The sequence below is a fragment of the Caloenas nicobarica genome, chromosome 7, assembly GCF_036013445.1.
Source record: "Caloenas nicobarica isolate bCalNic1 chromosome 7, bCalNic1.hap1, whole genome shotgun sequence".
Lineage (NCBI taxonomy): Eukaryota > Metazoa > Chordata > Aves > Columbiformes > Columbidae > Caloenas > Caloenas nicobarica.
In genome coordinates this window covers 21,554,815-21,575,000 of record NC_088251.1, presented here as the reverse complement: position 1 = coordinate 21,575,000, position 20,186 = coordinate 21,554,815, and the positions used below count along the sequence as shown (strand labels likewise).

At 39.8% G+C, this 20,186-nt stretch overlaps 1 protein-coding gene across 7 annotated transcripts in view; it reads left to right on the top strand.

The window, feature by feature from the left end:
- The window catches only part of GBF1 (golgi brefeldin A resistant guanine nucleotide exchange factor 1), a 106,310-nt gene that overhangs the window by 40,284 nt on the left and 45,840 nt on the right, over positions 1-20,186 (top strand). The window lies entirely within an intron of this gene.

Here is a 20,186-nt window from a genome sequence, read left to right as displayed (position 1 = left end):
GGGCTCAGCTGCTCCAAGTATTTGTGGTGTTGTGTGTTTATTTATGAGCCTGTCTTTGCCTGGGATTCGCTGCCCTGTATCGTGGTAGAGGAGACTCACAGGCAGAATGAGGAAGCCCTCATTAATCTTCATGCTCTTGTTTAGAATTTCTTGCACTGCCTGCTGCGGCTCCTGTTGGAGCAGGGACTGGCCTCTCACAGTGAATTGAAATGGCTAAGATTAATATTAATCCCTTTAATACTGCAGCTCATGATATAGTCATTAGGTGACTTGGAACTAATCCTGCCCACCTAACTAGTGTGATTTATTAAATACACATGGAGGATTTAGTGTGAATACAGCTTGGTGGAATAGGCATCAAATAAATACCGCTGTGTATCTGTGTTAATGCTGGCAGATTGGGACACAATTGCAGGACAGGCTAGGAAGAAACAGGAGTGCAAGGGATACTTATGTGGTTCAATGGAGTTTACCTTTTTCGGATTAGTAGTAATGATTTTTCTAGCTGGACACAGCATGTGCCAAGAGGTGACCGCAACCTAAATAAGGCTTAAAAACAGAATTAAGAGATTGGAGGAAGCACGGATACATTTATACATGGCACTCAACAGCAGAAGTTGCTTGGCTTCCTTGCTGTACTGTGAGGAGGCAGTAGATCCTCCTAGTTGTCTGCTCTGATCCTCCCAATGTGGTTGTGCCAATTAACATCCCGTCTGCAAACATTCAAGATACAGAATCGGAAGCTAGTTAATTAGTAGTAAGCTAATGAGCATTAACCTGCACTATTTCAAAATAACAGAGGCTCCTGTTACAACAGTTTGGAAAAATAGCTGTCTTTTTTCCTTATGTGCATGATGGAGGTCTCTGCAGAATTGTTTTTGATGGGTTATTTACTGGTTTTGATTAAGAAAGGGTTGTTTAAAGAAACTGAGCAGAAAACAGTGGTCTGGGCAAGGAGCGTCTGTGTCTAAAGCTCTGAAGAGAAATGGCTTCCTGACCTCAGCCCTGGTGACGTGCCCATTTGGATGCTTAAGGGAAGAGAGATCAAAAGTAAAGTGGATCAATTTCTGGATGCTGGAGGTAGAAGATTGTGAGAGTTTAGGAAATGATCCAAATTCAATCTGATGAGTGCCTGCTAAAGCCTAAAGGCTGCAAGATGCTGCATTGTGAGCAGTACAGTTTTCCTTGCTTATCCTAGAAGAAACCTTAGCATGAGCTGAAGAGGCCATGCAAAAGCTGGCAAGGAAAGATTAAGGTCTGTATGCAAAGATTTTAAGCTTTTTATGCCTGTCATTTCCTTTTTGTGCTTTAAATCTTTGTCATTAAAAACACAAAATGTGAAGCTTTTCTTGAGACTGCTTCCTTTGAGATGCTTTCAGGAGCTCACTCATGGAGAAAGGATGAAAATATGGACCCAACAAGGCTGGACTGGTAGCATTTAACAGGGTGGGAAGTAAACTGGGTTGTGACCACGTTAATCCTTCCCAGAATGTGGTGCAAAGGGGCAGATTTGTTAAACCAGAACTGCAGGCTAGAGAGGCAAATCCAGATGTGAGGAACAGAGCTTGCTGAGCTGTACCTGACATGAATTCAGGAATGATTTAGTAGTACATTTTATTTTTCACTTAAATTTTCAGAAAAAGAAGTGGAGTCTTACGCTAAAGAGTACTTGAACTGAAGAGGGATTATCTCTGTGAAAGGAGAGCTTCCAGTTTGTCCTGCTGACTAATATTAATGAGAGCAGAAAGTTGCATTTCAAGTTGAAATGCTTACCTAGGCAGATACTGGGAAGATGTCTGCTTGATATCACACTAATGTTTAACAGAACAGTCTTTCTGTGCAATGGGAAAGATACTACTGACCACTTGCTAGCTCTGGGCCGCACTGTTGCACAAAGAATGAATCTGATAGACTGGTCATGTTAAACATAAGTTCTTCCAGCAAGCTTTCTTTTTTCCTTCCTGCTGCTCCCAAGCTTTATTAACCATACATTTTCTAATCAGCTATTCTGCTTCCACAGCTCTTACATCTCTTACTTTTTTGTGTCTATGGTGTTTTTTGGGTTTTTTTGTTTGGTTGGTTTTTTATCTGACATTTCTTCCCAACTTCAAAGACTTCTAGGTTTGGATTGAATCTTCTTTGAGACCTAACCCAGTTCTGACCATACTAAGATCTGTGTTGCTGGGATGTTAGCCATTACAAGAGGATGTATGTGACTTCATGGTATTTTTCGTACCTTTTGTCACTTGGGATCAGAGTATGAAGTTGGCACTTTAAGTGTGATCTGTTTTGTTTTGAACAGTTGAATAGAAAGCCAGAAATGCTTAATTATGATGGCAGCAATAATTTTTCAGTGAGATGAGTTAAAATATCTGGCTCGTTTCAAAGAGGGGATGGGACTCTGCCTTTTCAGTTGTCTTTCAGTCAATGTGGGAATACAGCTGTGACTTCTCATAAGAGATGCAAGGTCATGCACTAGTTCTTCAGAGACCATATACAATTTCTGACAGAAAAAATCTGGTTGTAGCTAAGGAAATTCAAAGTATGCTAAACATGATGCTTGCTGAAATTTATGTTTTGGTCTTGCATGTTTGGGTTGTGTTGTATATTGTCACTAGTTCTGAAATAAGATTGCCTGATACAAAATTATAAGATTGTCAAAATAATCGCTGCCCTGTTAATGATTTAATAAATCAATTTGTTGTTTTATCTAGATTTGGAGTTTTACTGAGTAACAGTAATAGACCCCTGACATTCTGCTTTTTTCCTCTCTGACTTTGAGGTACCTTCTCCCCAGCCTCACCCCAAGCCCCCTCTCTGGCGCTGCTACAGATCTTCAGTGGCTAACACAGCAGTGCAAAAGATTTGTTTGGAAGACAGTAAAATTCCAGTATGTATAGGAGGATCCATGTATCCTCTGAAGTCTTGTGTCTTCTGGGTTGCTGAGTTGACTGTTACTCTGAAAATACACTGAAATGCTAAGAAACTGCTAGGGCTTATTCCAGGAAATAAAAATTTTCATGTAGAGCAAAGCAAGATATATCATTGTTGATTCTAACAAGCCTAATAATGAGGAGGCAGGGAGGTTTTTTGGTTAGCTTGCCTGGTGGCTGTTCATATGTGAGTCAAATTATTTCTGAGATAGATGATTAACTCAGAAAAAAATATTTTAAATAGGCTGCAGTCATTTCTGTTAGTCCATGAAAAGTGCTTTGTTTTGTACTAGTTGTTTGCTGTCCAAATAGTGCACATTATGTATATGCTGATGTTTTTTCAGAGACTATTTAGAATACAGTAAAGCAAAAGTTTTGGTTTGTGGCATGGGGTATTTTTGGTGTGGGTTGTGGTGGGCTCTTTTAATTTTTTTATTTGTGAAATGCAGCATTGACTCTGCAATGGGTAACAGCATGGCTTAGTGATTGGTGCTTGCCTGTTAGTACAGTCAGGGCAGATGTAGCTCTCAGCTGAATTCTGATAGAATGTCATCATACATTAATTTGTATAGTAACAAGTAAAATGTGGGAGTGTGATATTTCTTAAATGCTCCCAACCAATGACTTTCTAAAGTAAATAAATACTTGTAAATTTAGTTAATAAACAATGTATAGCATTTTGAATGAAAGGATTTAGAATTGAGCAAAGTCTAAAAATATAATTTTTGTTTTAATAGTCTGAATAATTTGGCTTCTTTATAAGTGAGGCAACTTCTTACACTTTCAAGGAGAACTGGAAAATATAAGGGGCTGCTTCCCACAAGATAACAGTAATTGAAGGAGGAAGATGTTAAGGTGATGTGAAAGCTAATTTCAAAGTTAAGATAATCTGCTTTCTAAGAGTTACCTTTTGTGCCTGAGTTCCTGAAACGAAAAAGAACCACACTCCAAATCAAACTCACTTTAGGAGCTTTCCGAGATGGAATAGTTTATAATAAATATTGACATCTTGAATATGGGTCAGTTTCTAATCTCTTCTCAAGTCTGTCTTGCTAAGCAGCCACACCAATCATCATTCATGCATATAAGTGTAAGAATAAAGACTGCAGAGTCTGATATGCTACTAAGTAATTTGCCTCTTGTGTGTCATGTGAGGTACCTTGGAAAGAACAGCTGAATAAGCGCTCCAGTCTCTTTCTGGTTTAGATGGCCTCAGGTGTTGGAAGCCCCAAGTAAAACCTTTAAGTCATGAGATCTTTGATAATTAATTTTAGAGATATTTAAAATAGATTGAGCTTTGCATTGTTGAGGTTCTGCACTGGCTGATCTTGGTAATTCTTAATCTCCGCTGCGTGGCTATCTCTGACCAGCTTAAGTGCTGCCTGTTTGTTTAAAACATAGTCAGTTGAACTTTAAAATCCATGTGTGTGTGTGCACATGCATGTACATACTCTTCCCTATTCACTCTGTACCATTCCTTTTTTTTATGTACTTGGATGGCACAGATCTCTTCAGCGTCAGCTCAGGTGACTTCTGTGCTGATGCACCTAGTCTTAAACAGCAGAATCAACTCTTCCAGACCATAGGCTTGACTTTCCAGTCTGTTCCAAAAAATGTGGGAGCAGGGGAAGGAAGGACTACTTCCTTCCATTCATTATTACACACACACACACTTTGACACCTCATCTGTACTTGAAATGTGAAGTGAATCTGAAGGATTCTGCTGTTCCCTAGAGCATGTCATTATCCATTTGAAGGAACCTAGCAGGTGAAGCTAATATATAAGGAGCATTTCTTTTTCTCTGACTCTCTCAAATGCACACAGTTGTGGATGTTTGTACTCACCAGAACCAGTGTGAAATTTAGTCACAGCCACAGCATGTGTTCCAATTTTCCAGGGAAACTTTCTCCCAGCTGTGGGTTAACTCTTTCTCCACTCTGCTTTCTGCCTCTCCAGCATTTTGGGAAATTTCAGTGAGCAATTATGTGACCAAGGAAACCTCGAGAACTGGGAGAATTAGATCTCAGTGATTATATTGGTGAAGCTAATAATATTAAGAAGGGTTGGGTGTTGATGTGATTTATGTAGGAGTTTTTTAATAATTTCTTTAAACAGTTGACACATTTGTATATTTGCAAACTTGTTATGTAATCCCTGCACTCCTCTACTTTTGCTCTTCGCAAGTGGCAAATCTGAAGTTAAACTGCTGACAGTAGTCTTAAGTGCAGCCTACCTACTGTGACCGCTGCCATACTGTTGCAAAGGCTCTTATTCCCGTAAAGCTGCATTCATCTTAGGAGTTTTGCCATTCTAACTCCTAGGCTTAATTTACATTCTCAAGGGAAATGGTACAGATGTTCTGTGTTGACCAAGCTAAAGGGTGTGTCTTTTTTTTGTCTTGAAGCAGACTGTTGTGCTAAGAGTGAGGGTTTCTTTCCTGTCTGTGGAAGGAATCTGGTTGTAGGTATATTCTTCTTTCAGTTTTGCAATCACTTGCTAAGAGACCTATCATAATGAAGAATAAATGTGTTTGGCTTTATTTTTCCGCATGAGGGAAGCATGTCTTGAATTATATTTTTGAGTTGTCAGTGTGTCAGTATGTAAAAGAAGGATGCTTCCCATCAGCTTCCCATTCATGCTGGTATAAAATAAACATGCTGGCTGTTTGTTTCCTGACTTCCCTCTCAAGAAGGAATGTATTTTATTTTTCCAGATTTAAAATCTGAATGTTACTGTGATAGACAACCCTAGTGTGTTAGTAATAAGGTGATTCCAAAGCACATGACAGCATGGAGTCGTATTTTACACCATTCTTTGAGTGTTGTCACAAATGTAGAAAATAATGCATACTCAGCACTGCCCGTAGCAATCAGCTGGAGACAGAAGGTGAATAAGATGCTGAGTTGTAGAGGGTATACAGTACTTTGAAGCACACTGTCTTCAGCTGATCTTTCTCTTTGGCCATATTAAGTTGTGGCTTCCTTTGCCCACTGCTGCTCTTTTCACTCATTTTTCTATTTGGATTCTTTTCGTACTGCAGTTCAGTCCTTCACAAAGCAGGAAAATGACATCTTCAGACTGCCTGCTGCCAGATCACAGCAGTTCCAACTGGACACTTAAAAGCTGAAGCAGGTGCTGGAAACTCTATTCTCCCTTTGGTTTGATTCATTGAGTGCCAGCCTTCAGCTGAGGAATGACGAGGGGAGGAGAATTGATTTTGTGACTAAAAATCTTGGACTGATTAATATTTGCAAAGCTTCAAACAGGAGTGTGAAGGTTCCATGAATTAACTCTGAACTTAGTGGAGCTTGAGGTGGTTGCAGTGTGACTGGGAGAACTGGTCTAGATCTGAAGCTGTGACTCGGTACCAAGGTGCTGTTTGTTTGATGACCTTAATATCTGCAGCAGATGCCATATCATTTTAAAAGAAGACAGGAGCAACATGCTCTATTGCTGCTAGTTTTTGGGAAGTCCCCAAATCTGGTAAACTGTGGTATTTGGTTGGTTGGGTGTTTTGTTTTTAGTTCAGTCACAGTCTGCAGCTTCTGTTTAGAAGACTGGTTTAGAAAATCATAAATGTTTTCTAGGGATAGTTCTGGAATGAGCTCCTGCTTCATATTTAATTATTGCTGATACTAACCAGTAGAAGATCAGGGAAGGGAAACCATTCAGTGAATGTTAGAGTGTCTACATTCCTAATGTACAATGTCAGAGGCTTTTTTGTTGTTGTTTCTGGTAAACACAAGTCAGAATTGGAATAATTTAGGTAGAAGGGACCTCTGGAGGTCATCTGCTCCAATTCTGTGCTGAAAGCAGGACCAGCTTGGAAGTGAGATTGTTTTCAGGGTTAGAGCCAGCTGCATTCTGATTAGCTTCAGAGATGGAGTTCCCACAACTTCTCTGGGTAAACTCTGGTGTTTGACCATCCTTCTTTAGAAAATGTCTTTCACGATATCTAATTGGCATTTCCCTTGTTGCAGCTTATATTCACTGCACCTCGTACACATCTGCATTTTCATAGCTTTATTCCTGTTAGAAGAGACTGTTTTCCTAAAAGTCTAAGATAATATGAGAATGAAGAGACATTCTGCCATGTTTGAACTGCATTAGAATTTTTCATGTTCTATTTGGGAGAAAAAGCACAAAGAATGCTTCTGCTGTGGGCTTTTTCAAGGGCTGGTGTTCATTCAAATATGGCCCTTTAAGTTCTGGCATTTCTTGACCTGCAGTGTGTAACAACAGTAACAGTTGTGGTATAACAGCAAACACCGAGTCTTGAATAAGATTATCAGTTGAATTTGGGCGTTTGGTTCCAAACCTTGATCTAGAAATCACGGTAGTCTTTGAGTGCAGGGCATTTATTTCTCTGGTTTATCACTCAGCATTGACAGGTGGAAGCAGTGCTAGGAGGAGAAAACTCCACAGCTGATTAAGGGGTGTCTGAGGAATGATTTTTGTAATGCTGAATGGGCTTGGGGGATTAAAGTATTTTGGAAGGTTTATCTTCAGACAGTGCTTGGTTATTAGCCTTAGCTTTTTGAAACATAATTGAGACGTTACAGACCAAAACCTTTTTGTGGAAGCCTTATATTCTCATGTCTCAATAGCCAGGACCGGGGCTTCGGTGTAGGTGTTTTCAGAGCAAATACTACCTCATGCATCATTTCCACTTGTTATTGGAGAGCAGTGAAAGAGTTAAAGTGAAACATCAGTTGGATTTTTTTTTAACCACCCTTAACAGGAATAACTTTTGCTTCTGCTCATCACTGATTCTATTGTCTGTTGCCTTTTTAAAAAAAATTCTTTTTAATTCAGTGTGATAAAACATCCGTTATTTGTAAGTTGATTGAGCATAAAGTATTTCATTATAAAATGGTCATCCATCACTGGAGGCTGGGGGCTGCAAAAAACATTAACTGTGCACTTTTGGCTGGAATGCAGCTTCTCCAGAATAATGCAGCTTCTGTGTAAAGTATGCAGCATAAAAAAATGGACTGTTCAGGAAAACAGGTGCTCGCCTTGCTCTCCCAGAGCTTTGGGATTTCATCCCAAGTTTTTGGAAGGGCCATCGAAGTCCTTCTGTTACCTAGAGTCACTTTCTGGTTTTAAGCACTGGCCTCAAAGCTGAACAAAATGCTGCTCTGAGTCAAGTGGTTTCATGTTGACAAGGCTGTGAGAATTTACTAGCTGTTTAACTGCTGCATTTTAGAAAATGATGTATGTTTTCTTTCCCTCACTCATTAACGCTTCTGAAAATTAGATTTTTTAAAAAAATTTTAGAAAGTTCCTTAACACTGACACCCCAAAGTGAATCGCCAAGCACTGCCAAGTTGTTTCTAGATGTGACTCCAGTATGTTCCTGTTAATTTCCTTGGTACTTCACAAACTGAACTACTGGGTTTGTGTGTGATAGATTATAAAGATTATTTTGATCTTAACTTGTGTTATACAGTACTTGTCATATTTCCTCAAATATGAATTTCAAAAATAGCTTCCTTCACCAAGAGTCCTAGTTAACTTTTGGTTTTGGGGAAACACTGAATGATAGGGCAGGAAGACTTTATTGGATTGTTACTACTGCGAGCTGCTTTTTTGAGATTATTTGCAGATAATCTAATGGCACAGCACTTAAAAAGGCAAAATGTGTCCCCTTTTCATATGAAGAATTGAAGCAGAGATGAAGTGACTTGCCCAAGAGCATGAGGGGGAGATGAGTGGCAGAGGCTGAGAGTAGACTGATTTACCTGTCTGTGAGCAAGGACCTTGCTACCATCTGATGCTCAGTTTATTTGCATATGTGCTTATATCCTGACAAAAAAAAATTCTATAGGTCTAGGCTTGAAAATCAAAAGGAAATTCTTCTGTCTTTGCCTTATTGCCAAGTCTTGGGAACAAATGCTGTTGAAGTATAATGGTTTCCTGCCAGAGGTCGGAGTAGCACAAGTGCTGGGGGTGAGAGGTTAAAGCAGAGTTGTGTCCACTGACCTGTTCGGTGTGTGTTGTGTATTTCATTTGGAGAGCTGGGCTGCGTTGTGCCCTAAGGGAAGGAGAGAGGGATTGAAGAAGCCTGTATAAGTGTGTGAACTGGGGGCTGGCTTGAACAAACCATCCTGTTTATCTGTGTGAGTTGAAGTTTTGTGCTGTGCTGTCACTTTTAGATCACTCTTGTGGGACAGCATGCAGTCAGTGATGGCTGTCATAACGTTAGGACAGGATCGCTCACTTGAGCTGCTGTAGCGTTCTAGTGGTTTCTTCTGTCATGAGCATGTACTAGATCAACAACATTAGCAATAGACTAAAATAAATCTATTTGGCACTTTCCTAGAGACTGTAACCAGTATTCTCTTTCCAAGGTGTAGGGCTAGTGGCTTATATGCCAAGCAGTTACTCATGCTCCTTATATGAGCCTGCTGCTCAGGTTATCTATCACCTGTTACATGATCGCTTCAGAGAAGCTGATGCAATAGGGAGTAGGACCATGGGGTTGCTAATGTCAAGCCATACTGAACCTGAATCTTTATTTAGTGTTTGCTGTCTTCTCAGGCGAGATGTGAGCTATCAGTATACACGTGGACTCTTTCTGCCCTGAAGAACTTTGTCTAAATTGGGAATTTTAAGGATGTGAGCAGAAAAATTTTGTCCTGGGTTGTAACTGATCATTGGCCAAAGATGTTGCAGAGGGAGCTTTGGCTCAGTCTGGTACTTCAGAGTATCATATTTCCTCATGAAAATAGTTGCATTCATAGGCTACCTGTACTTGTGTGCATTCTGAAATACTAGCATAAGTAGGATTTGTAGCACAGTTTAGATCTCCTGATGGAAATCACATCAGAATCCTGGATAAGTTTAGAGAACTGGGTAGAGCACAATGTGAAATCTGAAAATGCTAAAATTCTTCAATTTCTGCCACATCAGCTTCTTCAGCCAGCACAAGTGGAGCAAAATCAATAGTATTTAACCTTACAGGCTGTAAGAAAAAAGTGTTCATGGCAAGTTTTCTTGACCAAAACAATCCCTGGTTTTGGTTTAAGAATGCCAGTTGTGGACCTCATCAACAAAGATCATCTCTTGCTTCAGGTTGAACCCCAAATGATATCAAGGTCTTACGGCTTGGAAGAGAAATCATTCCGAACTACCTGTACCATTTCTGCTGAAGGCTTGTAATTTCTATTTACCTAAGTAAATAGATCCTCTGAGTCTGGAGGAGCAGGCAGAATAGGAATCAAAAAATACATTTCCACCTCTTACCTGTTAATAAACTTTCCTTTGAGATGGTGCTTTGACAATACTAATTAATGGGGTTTGTTAATGGAGGCTGTGAATTACTGTCTTCATATTCAGATATTGTGAAGTATAGTGCTTAGGCTCCCAACTGGTAGAGAAATTAACTGCTTGCGTATTCCTGTGTCCAGGCTGCAATAAAGGCAACTAAGTTTTTATGAATGTGTAGAATATCTTAATTTCTTCACATAGATTTTTAGGTGATTTTGATTTCCTCACAGACATTTTACTGTTTTACAGCTGATGTCTTACTCTGGGACATGGGGGAAAAAAAAGTATCTAATGGAGCTGGGGACTGATGTAATATTGTTTCCGTGATGCCCATCTTAATGTGCATCCTGTTTGGTGGTCACTGAAGTTGAATTGCATTCACTGATCTCTTCAGTTGCAAAAGCTGTAAATGAGTGTTAAATCTCAGACTTCTGCTTCCCTTCAGGTATCATCAGCACCTTGTATCAGTAGATGGCTCTAGCACATAGCAGTATGCAGAAATTAATTTCTTTCCCCAGTCCCTTCTCAAGATTGTAATACTAACTTGTTTTCATCATTCTAGGAATTGAGCTGCCTTTAATGGAGGCAGTCTGAATTTCTGCTTGTGTGTGTGCACACGTATTACTGATTGCTTCAGTCATTGCTGTGGGGGAAAAAAAGTTGCTTGATGTTTTTATTGTTGCAGTGTCTTAAGGCAACAGTTGGATTGGCTCTCACCAGGCCAGTCTCTTCTCCCTTTCGCTTCTGTTCTTTTTCTACCCCTGTAGGTTTGATACTAATATTCCCATGCTGATTCTAATTCTGCTCTTCCCAAGGCTTCCATTTTGCATCTGTGGTAACTTAGTGTGTTGGTTCTTGAGCTCTGGGCAATTGTGTTTTGCCATTGGCACATGGGAATTTTACTTTCTGGTAATAACATGGTGAAGCTCCACATCTCCTAGACTGGTTCAGGCTGGATAGAAGAATTTGTATAAATCATAACAGTAAGGTACCTTAAACCTTTTGTGAGATTTTTGTCATTAAAAGATTCTCTTTCCTTTTGGGCCATCAGACTTCGTTTCATTCTTTGGATTTTTTCTGTCTCACTGATGCTTTTTAGATTCTCTGGCAACACAAGAAATGCTTTGGCTTGTTTGGGATTTGTTGTTCTTCAATTTCTTTTTAATTTTTCCCCTTGGCACTCATGGGCTTCCCTTGAGGAAGGGGTAAATGGAACGGGGTAACATCTAGACAGCTAATTGATGATAAAACTGTAATCTTTTTCTCCAGCCTCTTAGAAATAGTGAAGCTTTCCTTTTCGCAACATGGTGAATTCAAAATGAGAGAACTATTCATAGTGTGATAGACACACAAAGCTGTGGAGAATTACTGTGCTTTAAAATACCAAGGAAGAAGTTTTAATTTCTCCTGGGCTTTTAAATTGCCTACTTAGTTTGGGCCTGATACCATGCAAGACGTAGAAAATACCATAGTGAAGCAAGTCCAGTGACTGAATAGAGTTCTGTAGAGTGTCACAACCTAATTGCTCTTCCTTCGACACATGCCAATTTCTTTCAGAGAGGAAAAACTGTGCTTAAACTTGACATATATCAAACTTGTTCTGTCAGTTAGATGAACAGATCAGTCCATCCTCTGGACTTGGCAGTGTGCGATGCAATTCCCCACAGGTTTCATTTAGCCCCGTCAGCCTTGTTAGAGTGGCCATGCTCTCTTTCTTGTATTAGGAGGGAACCTTGAGAAGCCTGGCCCTAATTCACAACAGCAGCAAGATCAATAACTATCAGCGTTTGGTCAAGGGCAGATGAATTTGTCATGGGATGACTGCTTTTTGCTTTGGTTTACTTTGGTTTAGTAATTTCATTTAGAGTTGAATGTCATTGGATCAGAGGAGTGCTTGTGAGCTCTCAAGTTCATAGCTGGTGCAAGTTCATCGCAAGAACTGACTGTTGTCCTGTGTGATGATTTTCTGTAAGAAATCTTTCAAAGTCATTTCAGCTGATTCTAAACAGAGACAAAAGGTGAAGCTTACCTGCATTTCACTCACTGTGGTGTTATGGGATTTTTTTTTTTTTTTAAGAGTAGATGTTAGATTTCCATCTACCTGTGGAGCTCTTTGCATTTTAGTTTACTGAAGCACTTTTTTTCTCGAAGGTGTATGAGAAGGTTGATTTCTCTTACCTAGAAGTTGTTCAGAGCTTTGTGTTAGGTAGCTTCCACCCGTGGCGAGGGGAAAAAAGCCTTTCGGAAAGGAACAGGATCTCAAATCAGTTTTTGTAGAGCTATTGAGGAGTTCGGTTTTCTGGAATAGGATTAAGTGCCATTACAATTGGCACTAACAGTTTAGAGTTTACATCTGTCTGACAAAGCCACAGAAATAGTTGTATATTCCAGAACCTATCAGAGGCTCAGGTCAGCTGTGTTCCTCCATCTCCTTTCCCTGAGACCAGTCAGCCTCTCTGTAACAGAGGTAGAAATTTATTTAAGTAATTCTGAATTTGCATATGTGGCTTTACAAACCATGGGTCTTGATCTAATCTTTCTCTGAAATTTGCTGGCATAAGTAGGTGTTGCTTTAGTGCTCATCCTCTAGTATGATGTAGAAAACAAGTATGGATTAACATTGAAATTACACTTAAAGCTAGGTGGGTATTACTGGTCATGCTGGCAATAAACACACTTGTGGGAGAGCACTTTGGAAACAGTAGGCTTTTACTATGTAGAGTTAATATTTTGATGAAAGGCAACAAATCAGTTGTGGTCCTTCCAGAGGTATTCAGGTCACAAGGTGAGAGGAAATACTCTAGGATTCATAGCAAGGTCTTCTCCTGGTGACCTTCAATCTTGCTATGCCAAGTTACCCCTCAGTTCACTTTAAGAGCTATTCTTGTTTTCAAGTAGAGCCTTTTGAATATAACCTCTGACTAATATGTGTCAACTATAGCTCAGAAAAAAGTTTGTCATAATGCAATTATTCCCATTTCTGCTGTCTCCTCATTGCTGTGAAATAAGGAGGGCAGAATTCAGCAACTTTAACTTTTGAAAGAAGCTGCTATCCCAACAACTTAATTTTTTTCTGCATTCAACAATCTATATGGCTGAAGATAAAAATTCAAGAAGTGAGTAGTTGTGTGTGTACTTCAAATCTATCTGGATAGAAACCATGAAAGGTTGCACTTTGTGTAGCTCCATACATCCTGTTGATGGCATTTGTTTTCCTTGTGAATGAACTGAGTATGTTCTCATAGTATCAGTCTCCCTAGAACAGAATTCTGTGGCTGGGTGAAAAGCACTTGGAGTAACAGTGGAGACCCAGCTGGAGTTTTCAGTGTAGTTTTGGCTGAAGATACTCTAACAAGTACCTGTTTATGAAAAAATGCTCAGGGTTAGGATTCAGCTGAATTTGAAGCAAGGCATCAGGTGAAACCTCTGATAACTAATGGTTAACACTGGTGGGACTGTCAGTGCTCCTGCTTTGCTGGTAGATGTAAATAATTCCTATAGCAGACAATATTTCAGTTGAGTTTGTGCCATGCTGATCAGAGGATATGAAGAGTCAAATGCTCAGCATGCATTCTGTCATCCTTCCCCAAAATAAAAATCTCAATTCTGAGGGGCGCTTGAGATCTTGGCACTGTGGAACAATCATTTGTTAAAGTCATGTTTAATGAAAGGGAGATAAACACATGAAGCTGGAGTGTGACAAATGAAAGCATTTGTGCCATTGTAATGAAATTAGGCAAACAGAACAGGCTTGACAGCTCTGGGTTCCCCCTGTCAAACTGCATTTGTAATTCTAGCCTTGCATTCATGTGTGGCTGTGAATGGCACTGTTTCCCTCTGATGTGGTGGGTCTGGGCCCCTGAATGACCACTTTAATGCACAGGGAATTAGCTTTGAAGAGTATATTTTACAGGCATAATGAAAAGGATTGCAGTTAGTTCTCACTTCTCCTTCATTGGCTTGAATATTCATTATTTTGGGCCTATGTTTATTTCTATCATATGTAAAGCTTTTGGTGACACTTATAATAGAGAAGTGCTGATTTCAGACATACACAAAGCTTGCTTCCATACCTTCCCATGGTGAGCTTGGATGCTGTGTTGTGCAATCCCAGCAGCCTTTTAAAATAGCTTGCAGTATTTATGCATTCTGGAAAATAAGATGTAGGCTCCTGGCTCCTCAGGTTCTCCCTAGCTGTCAGAACCCAGTTATCTTCATCTTTTAGGACCTTAGATTGGGGTAAGACAGTGATATTTTGAGGAACCTGGTAGGGAATGTCAGGCGGCTACTCTTTTTGATGACCTTATTTATCAAGTATTGTGGACATTGCCGTCATTATTTTCAGGAAGTAAAACCAGAGATTCCTCTGATCACATTAAGTCCTAGGTCAAGCTATGTAAGTAGCAATCTGTTATCATTTCAGATAAGAATCTCCCTAGAAATGTGCTATGCATTGCACTGTGTTGCAAGGGCTGGTCTAGAGCTTGCAAGAAAAATGAGACCAAAACAACAACAAAAACCCTTTGGTGGGAGAAATGGCAGAGGATTCTCTTCACTTGGAACCTTGACTGTACCAGGACTGTGTGGAGGGGAACATATGTTCAGGAGCAAATGAATGCAGATCATCTAGCTGAGCTTTTTTACACTTGTTACTCTACATTATTGGCTGTTAGTGAACTGGAGTTAAATGTTGGACTAAACTTCCTAGCTAGAAGAAGTCAGGGCATGTCTTTCATTGGAGGTGCAGTGTGGCATGTGTTCCAGTCAGTCTAGAGAATTTGTTTTTGGAGTGGTGAAAGATGCACCTCCTCCACTCATCATCAGCTGTAGAGCTGCTGAAATTGTAGCTTTGCCAAGGGACCTAGAACCAATATGTATTTACTGCTTTTACCTAACTGACTCTATGTAAAGCGAATTCAAGCTCTGCAGATTTTTATAGGAACAAGTTACGGTATAGGTCTCTTTGCTAGATTTGTAAATCTCTAAATTAACCAACAGATAACCATAGGACTAACTCAAAAGAGTTTCTGCTTTCCCTGTGATCTTGCATTTTGATCTGGGTAAGATGAAGCCAGTACTTACTTTAGCAGCTAAGAGTTCAGAAATGGTCTTGAAAATCTGAAGATTATGGCTATTTAGTCCTTTTAGATGGTTTTAAAAAGCAAGTATAATTTTGTCCTTTTGCCTTGTAACTTTTCTTCTCTGTAATTTGTTGAGAGACTAGAGGGACTTCTCACCCTTCAGTGAAAGACAAAATGTTTTGGTGTTTGGTGGGTGAACTGAGAATAAAGCACGTATAAGGTCATGTGGGCCAGAAGGGCAGTGTTTGCAGAATGTTTCTGAGGGTGAGCCAGGAAGTGCTTGCTGGTACCTCAGTTTTCTGTGGCATAAACTCATGTAGCTCCTAGGCAGGAGTCCTGAAGGGACTGGATTTCTGCTCTGTTACAGTGTTATCTTTGTATTTTTCTCACCTCAAGAAGAAAAGAGATGCCCGTTTGTTGTACAGTTCAGTGCATAAGCAGGGAAGGTACTAGCACATGCGTGAAGCATTGCTCTTGTCTGAGCTTGTCTGCATTGGAGAGGTGCGTGGGATACAACCCAGACAGCCCTTCTGCAGGCTGGTCGGCAAAGGCCAACAGCTGCTGCATGAGAGGAGTCCAGGTCATGTGGTTCGCGTTGCAGTTGCCTGTCCTGGGGACAAATTATGTTGAAATAACTTGTCATAAACAATTTTTTCTCATTCATTTACTCTGATTCGGAACGCATAGCCGATCCTGATAAGAGTCATTCAGGAGTGAAGAGTTGAACTGCCAGAGAAAGCAGCTTACGTGAGCGTTTTAGATCAGGAATGTGCCAACAGTGTGCTAACAGTAAGAAACCTCTTCCAAGGGGGACCTGCTCCTCTACTTCAGGAGAGAGGGGATGCTGGAGATCTGATGCAGCTTGTTTGCTGAAGTGCCAGAATGGCTGGATGGGATTGCTGAAATGGGAGTTAAGTGCTTAAACACGAATTAGTTGTTTAAATAGCTTTATAGACGTGCGTCTAAATGCAAATAATCCATAGGATGAATGAAGGAAAGCACTGTGGTCTCAAAGGAATTCCTCCGTCATATTAAAATCGCCAGCCTGAAGAGATTCTTTCCCCCCTTCTCAATCTCCATGCACACTGCTTGGGGCTAGCTGAGCATTTCTGGGTGTGGTGCTGGTGCTGGTCTCTGTTTCCTTCCCCAAAATTTTGTCGAAACCTGTGTTGGGACCTGTGTGAAAAGAATGGGAAGTGCATTCCAGCTGGTCCCCAAAGCAGCCCAGGTTCTTCATTTAAGACTGTATCATGTTTTACTATTATTTTCCCTAACTTTGAGTAGATTGAAAAGGAAGGCTGCTTGTAGGAATCCCTAGAGAAATTTTGATCTACTTGTGGACACCTTTTCAGTTTTTCCTCTTGTAATACCCTAGGCTGAGGTCATACTTACAGGGCTGGTGGGTTGGTTGGTTGGTTTGTTTGGTTTTTACCCCAGAGTTGAAAGTAGTTATGTAAGCAGAGAACCATCCTGTGTTTTCTCATTAAAACATTAAGAAATGTCTCTTTCTAGGAAATAAACTTAAAGAAACATCTCTATCAGCAATTCTCAATCTCTAACTGGTTATGGTTTCCTCAGTTGTAATGCCTGAACCTGAATCTGGCAGAGCAAGAACCAGAGAGCTGAAAAATTAAAGCTGCTTTCTTTTGGAAAGCTTTTATAAAAGTTCAAGTATGTACTTCCAAACACTCAATATTTACTATATATAGCCTTTGTTTTGGCAAAGGAATTATTAAAGTTATAATTGATTTTACTGCCCTTTCTGAGGTTCTCTGGATGTTTTTGGGAGAGCATAGCGTTGCTTTTACAGTTAGGTGCCAATAAAAGATCAAGACTTTATGTAGTGTCTCTTTCATAAAGTTTTAAGTTGCTGGGCAGAACAATTCCCTTTAAGGACTATGGTCCTGCTTTACCAAAGCATTGTGGAAAGAGCGTTATTCAGTTCCTACTGCACTTGTAGTAATTGATCTGAAAGGGCCAGCAGGTTGGTTCTGGACACCACCATATTCAGTTCATAAGGCTATGAAAACCTTTCAGGGTGAGACCTTCTGAACTAACTTAACTGAGCTCAACAGGATTGAGTTAAAAGGATTGATCTTTGGCTTACTGACTTGTTTGCAAAATTTTTACTTGGTTAAAAGCTTCCAAGTAGCTTTAGTGCCACTTTCAGATGCTGAACTGGTATTTCAGCCAGTGAGAGTGATCTGCTTCAAGACTGGACATAGCAAGAATAGCTATGGCATGAGCAGTTTTCTATGTTCCCAGTCTTTCTATTGAAGCAAGCACTACTACTGAGATTGAGTTCTGCTTTGAAAAAGCAGCTGGTGACCCCTGTAAGTCCTCAATACCTGCAGATACTGCTGGTAGGAAGAGCTCATTGTAGTAATCAAGTAAATACTCCTCAGATGCAGACAATTAGCAGTGTGATTGATATTTTACTGAAATATAGATCTTTCAGACGGTAGTCCTTTAGTAGTTGTCTTGCACTAAAAGTACTCTCTTCTTGTTTAATATATTTTTTGGGGTTTTTTTTTCAATACACAGTGCCAACTACCCAGTCTGAAACAGTTTTACAGCATACGCAGTCAGTTTCAGAGAGCTTAATGTAAAATGCTGTGTTACCATAAAAGCTAGAGTCTCTGAATATCACGGATGCTGGCCAGAGTTGCTGTATCATCAACAGTGTGTGCCCAAGTTAAATCCTGATTATGGCAAGCCATTTTGTGATTTTCATGTAAGTTGGGAATTTCAGACTGCAGGGGAATCTAATATTTAACCACATCAAGATTCACAGCTTAATTGAAAGAAAAAACCAAAATGCCCCCACTCTTGTAAAGATAATGTCTATTTTTTGTCTTGAAAATCAATTAATGGAGAATGTGATATCCTATGTATCTTCTGCTAGCAAGTCTTTATCATCTCATTCTACCATGCCCTTATGTACATCTGCTGAAGTCCCGTTTTTCTTATTCATCAAGGTGCATCTTTTCCATCCTGGGGCTCGCTGAATTGAAGGAGCCTGGAGGAATTGACAGAATTATGATGGATTGATTGGGTGCTGACTGTTCTGTAGAAAGGATCAGTTTTGGGGAAGAAGAGTTTGAGTGTTGATCCCTTGTAGTCTTACTATATTTAATGTTGTCCAAGTGCTTGTAACCAGACAAGTGCTCTATAAAGCACACTTAAATAAACATTGATGAAAGCATGTATTATGATCCCCTGCATTTCCATGAGCTACTGAGAGTTGACACAATTGTAATGTCACACTAGGATATTATCTGACAAGTTGGGGGAGTTATTCTTAAGCCAAAAAGATTTAATCATCACGTTCCTTTTAACCTCTCACAAGTTAGTGGTGTTGGCCTGATTTGAACTGGTGACTGAAGGGTAAGAGACTGCGTAATGATTCCCAAAGTTCCATTTTTTTAATTGCCGTTTTGTTTTAGTTAACAGCAAAACCATTGCACTTTGTTCTCTATGGTTTTAACTATTTAAAACAACCCCCCCTGCATTATTCTTCCTCACCATAATTTGTCGCAGTTATCTTAACGTGCTTTCTAGTAGGGCTTTTACTTTGATACTTAAGTCTTTTCAACAGAAACTATGATAAAATGGAATTTCATTTATCTTGGAATCAGGAGAGTTTGAATTTTTTTTTTTTTAAAGTAAAATAATTGAGTTTTGCTGGTAGATAGAAAAGCAGCACCTTGTCTAAGGATTCAGGAGTTACAGGCTTTTTTCTCCCCCACCTCAAAGAAGCTCATATGACACAGAAGTGCAATATTGGATCACCAAGAATATAAATGCCAGTGTTCCTCTGACGCTATTAGCTGTTAGACTTGTTAACTTTTATTAGAAATAAAATGGAGGTTTCAGCAAGTTGAGCCAAGTGTTTGTACTTAAATATTTCTGGTCTCAGGACTATCGAAGTTACTTTTAATATACTCCTTGCCTGTGCACTGTCTGTATTGTGGTTGCCTTCACCTGCTTTTTAATGTTTTTTTCTCCTAAATCCTCCTCAGGACTCCTCTTACATTGATTGCTTGTGTTGTCTTTTTTTTTTTTTTTTTTTTAAGTCACTTTCCCTTTCCCTAGTTCTGGCTATTCTTTTCTCTAATTCTTTTTCATTTCCAAAGCTTCCATCAATCATCTTGAAAAGTTTAGGAAGCTTGTTAGTTGTTCTTTATCTAGCTCAACAGCTCAGTGCATCTGCCTTCTCGTATTGCAGCTTTAGAGGACACTTGCTGTCTGAAGCAGCAAGTAGAGAGGAGTGTCCTCTTTTCTTCTTTGGCTGAGAAGCTTTTACAGGTGTTCTGACGAGACAGAAGAGTTTTAAAATTTGCTTGTCTTGTGGGTTTTTCCTGTCTTCACCAAGCAAACTTACAGTGTTGCAAAAATGCAATTTGTATTCAGGCAGAGCACTGCAAGAGGTGCAACTAACCTGGTTGTATGTCTGTACTATGCGTGTGGTTAGTATGAGGCTATATGTGTAGTTGGATGTTACAGGAGTGGCAGAAGGTGGGGCAGGTTCCAGTTCATGTGATCACACAATTCCAGAAATGCCGGGAAAATGCAACCGTATCTGCCAATGAAGTGTGAATTTAGGCAGCAGTGGCTCTGTGGTGTTCACAGAGTGCCTTTACAATAGGATTTGTTGTAGAAGGTTCCAGAAGGCTATTATGAAGATCATTTCATTTGCATAAGAAAGTGAAACTTCACAAACCATTGGTTTTAAAAATATATACCTATACCTATATGTGTGTGTATATATATTTAAAAACAACCTTGACCTTCCCACCAGCCTTCTGAAACTAAGCCTTTGCAGGCCTCTTTCCTCTGAGATTATGCTTGCTGTAGATTCCTAACGAGAAAATGAATCCTAATGAATCAAGTCTAAGT